This window comes from Empidonax traillii, unplaced genomic scaffold, assembly GCF_003031625.1.
Source record: "Empidonax traillii isolate 1590-97213 ecotype Southwest subspecies unplaced genomic scaffold, ASM303162v1 scaffold117:size1203958, whole genome shotgun sequence".
In the NCBI taxonomy this organism is placed as follows: Eukaryota; Metazoa; Chordata; class Aves; order Passeriformes; family Tyrannidae; genus Empidonax; species Empidonax traillii.
The window spans coordinates 1196862-1201674 of record NW_020955310.1 but is presented as its reverse complement, the minus strand read 5'-3'; positions in this window follow the sequence as shown (position 1 = coordinate 1201674).

Genomic DNA, 4813 nt, shown 5'->3' with positions numbered 1-4813 from the left:
ACTTGTTTGGTTTATTTGGGTTTTTTTTTAATGATTAAAGAGCAGGTATAGCTATTCTAGCAAAAGGGCATCTGGCAGCAATAGAATTTTTCTGGAATCTGAGGCTGTTACACAACTGTGGTTGTGACACACGTTCCCCTAATGTAATGCACACTGATTCAGCAGGAGTTACTATGCTAAATTAAACTACTGAGATTCAACCTATTTGGTAACTATCCTGTTTCCTAAGAGAGTCAGTATTATGTTCTAAGGTTTTTTTATAAGAATGAATGCTGTAACTACAGAATTAAAGTAAAATAAGCCATGAGAACACTATTATGTTTTCTGAAAGATATATTAAACAGGTTTTAAAAATAATTGTACTAAATTATTCAGTGGGGAAAAGCTAACTTCTCATCAATAGGATTTGCTTTATTTGAATAGCAAAAGTTTTAAGATGATGATCAGAACTCTCAGGATAATTTTCCTTACTCTAATCCCTCTTTCGATGGAGTGAACATGTAAGAAGCAACTAATACAGAGCAACCTTACATGAAGCCCTTACTTTAGGGTAGTTGGTGAGGGTAACTGCTCGCTCTTTCTTCACAAACAAGAAAGAGATGGATGTATCATCTTGATCATTAACTGATTACATTTTCTCTCATAAGTTTTCTAAAGCAACTTTTCTACAATTCTATTAAACTCAAGCTGAACAAACTGCCATTTCTGTTTTAAGTCTCTGATGTCCCTTTTCCCCATCAAAGGACAGAAGAGAAGTAGGAAGGGAAGGGTGTAAAGACTTTTGCCTGACTCTGGAGTGAAACCAGGAGCAGGAAAAAACTGTAGAGACTCTTGAGTGTTATGAAACAAGCATATGAGACTCAGTCAAACCAATGTACTTTGGTTCATCTACACTACCATGACTGAATTCATGGAGTGGTTAATAATTCTCTAGAACACTATTTTACAACCTGTAATATTAGGGGAACATTGTTAGAGTGCACACACACATATGCATATATATATGAAAAAGGATTTTCTAGAATTTTAGCTAAGCAGGTTGAGTGCAAGAATATATTGTATTTACCAGTTTCTACCCAGATCATCTGAAAATGTATTTTATTCCCCCCTCCGCACCCCCAGCTTCCTATCCTACAAAAAAGAAGGGGAAAAAAAAAGGGGTTAAAGGAGTTAAAGACATCCATCATTTTGTTTACCAACACAAGGCAGGACACAAACATAATGTTGGGAAAGGAAATAAAGACAGTTGAAAAAACTGGATTATTAAATTCTGTAGTTCATTATCATTCCCAATACTGCACCAAAATAGACTTCTTAACTCACAGTAAATCTTGTTTCCTCAGTACTACACACCTACAGTAAGGGTAACCACTTCTTCCTCAGCCTGCTTACACTACATCTGCTCCATTGTGATCATCTTCTGATGCCAACATAGAAGGGAATTTACACTGATGAAAACTCTCTGTAATCTGCCTGTTTACTTTATTTACATCTGAAGAGAAGAGCAACAGATTAATCAACTTCTGCTGAAAAGTATTATGTCCCCAAATCCAGCTCTTTATAGATGATACATTATATGAATATATTATTCTTAAACACTGCAGATGAACTGTATCAGCCACACCGAATACACAATCAGTCCTTATATTAATTAAGTAATTCATCACTCCTGGTGGGGAAAAAGAAAAATCAAACAAACCATAAAGAAATGAGATGTGGGAAAATAAAAACAAAATCTCATACCACTGAATACTGTGGCACCAGTATTTTGAAACAGAACAGAAAAGGTTGAGGTTTGATAGTGCAGTTACCTTTTACTAACTCTAAGTGTTTTTCTCTGGGCTATTCTTTCCCAGTGATGCAAAGACTAATTACAGTATGCTCAGTCAGTAACTTTCCTCCCCCCCATCAGACTAGGCCTGAGATTAGAAAGATGAGAAATGCCACAGGGCTCAGTGAAGGAAAAGCATCTCAAAGAGGTCACATAAAAAAAAGTTTCCTTCATTACTTTGTATAAGATGATCTTAAACTTACAGGAAATTTAAAGTGTAGTCACAACTCAGCTTCAAAGCTTCCTGGGGGGGGCTTCTGGTGAGTGTTTACAGTGAAGGAATCCTAAAGTATACAAACTACATCAACACTACATCAACTTAAAGCTGTATTAGTTCAAGACAGGTTAAAATTAATTACACCTAAGCTTTCAATAGCGCCACAACACCATTGTATGTTAAAGGCTAAGTATAAACTAAAGCTAATATTCAACTTTTAACAACAAAATACTCACAGAAATGAGGTGTAATGAGAACAGGAGGGTCTTACAGATTTCAAAGAATTACCACAAGATGACAAACTGTTCCTTTTGTTATAACAAAAGCAGACTGATTGAAAAGGGGAAAAGATGACTCTTTTATACTCTCTTATGAACAAGACTGACTGGCAGTAGCTGTTACTACTGGTCAGTGAAGCATTAAGCAGCTCATTTTGACACAATACATGCAAATATGCTTGTTCTATCTTTATTAATTGCTGCAGTACCTTACACACTAAATTAGAATTCTATTATCTGTCTAGACATCCTTCCCTTTCCCAGTCTGTACCAATATCCTGAGAAGGAACTTTATTTTCAAGAAAAAAACCCCACAAACCCAAACACAACTCGAAAGGTTTTTATCAGGCAACACAGTTACCTCAAGCAATTAAGAAATAAGATGGGATATACATCTACTTTCCATTTCTCTTTGTACAAACAGTGATCCTTTCTTAAAACTCACTTCCCAACACAGTTAATGCAGACTGAGGGTAGAAAAACTCTTTAACAGATAAAAGCAATTTAATTTGTAACAGGCCTTTTATTTCCCCATTACAGTCACCACCAACAAATATGGAATTTCCATTACCAAAATAATGGTTTTATTTATCCTATTTCCACCTGAGTGGCTATTAAATTACTGATTTTTTTACTAAATAATACCAGATAAATTGATTTTCATCTAGGCCACGGCATTTTTTCAAGTCCAAATCCAAGATTTATATTCACATGACAAAACCGGTACAATACTATTAACTATTAGTTACTACTGGCTATCAGTTACTATATGTGTACCTATGCAATTGTATTAAAACCAAACATGATGGAGATAAGACATAAAGGATAAAAAAGTCTAGAATGCTACAAGACAAGATTAGATTGACTTCTAAAGCCTATACTCTTTGGGAACATACAGCTGACTCAGGCAGTTCTAGCAAACAGTTTTATAAAGAAGGCCATAAAAGGTGTCAAAATAAGAAAATGTACATTTGTTAAAAAAATCCAGACATAGTTTGAATAAACAGAGTTTGAGATACGCATTGAAACAGGCTTACTTATTTTACTGACAGTTTTTTATAATATAGAACAAAATGACCACACGACAAGGGTAGTGAGGTAATACATTACTGGTTCCTTTGTTTTCAGATGTTAGCAAGATAACATTATTGATCTCATATTTCATCTCTTAATCCTGTTTTCCAGTCAGACATCACTAATACAAATACTTCCTATAAAACTCTAGAAACACTTTCACCCAGTGCCAAAGAGGCTATTCCAATCACTGGGCCCTGTCCTCTGACTTGTCACTGTGTGTGTGTATAGAGCAAGGAGAGTTCACCCATCCTGACACCACAAGCAATCTACAGGTTACTCCACGGCTGAAAATTCAGAGCAAAAGCTTTTAAAAATCTGTCTGATTTTTAAAATCTGACATATCAAATGATCACCAAGATCTTCCTCAATGAGATCAAGAAGGTATTGCTCACAAACTCTTCATAGAAAGAGATGAAGTTACCATTAAAAGCAACTCAGAAGAGTGCATGCAACTCTGGAATCTTACCCAGAGTGATAGTTTTGCCAGGAGAGAAAATGATGCTTATTCTAAGGCACCTGGAAAAGTTAATAAGATAGGGATGGAATGAAAGAAGATACTAGGCAAAAAAGAAAGCTAGAAAAAAACAAGTGAGGACTGGAACAATGAAAAATAGGGTAAGCAATTCTAGATTACAATATACAAAGAAACAAACCACTGGCTAGCATTTCTTTGATATTTTTCAAGCCATCAATCCTTCTATTACTATACATCCATCATCACAGTGTCTCTATATCCTTATGGAACTTTAAATCCGAGGATTACTCATGTACCACTGACGTCTTCTCTCATTCATATAACACGTTAAGTCACCCCAGTATGTCTCCAAAAACATGTTGTAATAAATAATACATAAGCAATCAGCCCACAGTGTATTTTTTCTCTCCAGCTAGAGACAGAGAATAGAACTATCTGATGGGGTTCTTGTGCACTAATAAATTATTTATGTACCAAAGCTTCATTGACCTTACCTTATGCATTACTAGAATGAAAATCACATCACTCTAAACCCCTCCTTTGTATTAAACTGGAGAACTAACACTGCTGTATTATAAGGTTATTACTCTTGCTTGGCCAGGTTGTTTACCTGCCCCTGCCTATGTGAAGGGATGAAACAATTTGTTAAAGAATAGATAATGTTTTAGTTATACAATGAAGATTAATTCAAAGAACTTGTTTTCTTACTAGTACTTTTCCATCCAAAAGTAAGAAATTGGAAGCCAACTGCGAATCAGTTACATGGTAAAAGAGTGAAAAAAACCCCACAATCATTCACAAAAGTCTTGTAAACCCTAGAGCGGCTATTAGTCACTTTTCTTTAAAGTTATTATTGCTCCTGCAAATATAAAATGAAAATAAAATACCTCAAACTACTATTTGCTTAAATACTTAAACTACTATAGTCAAACTAC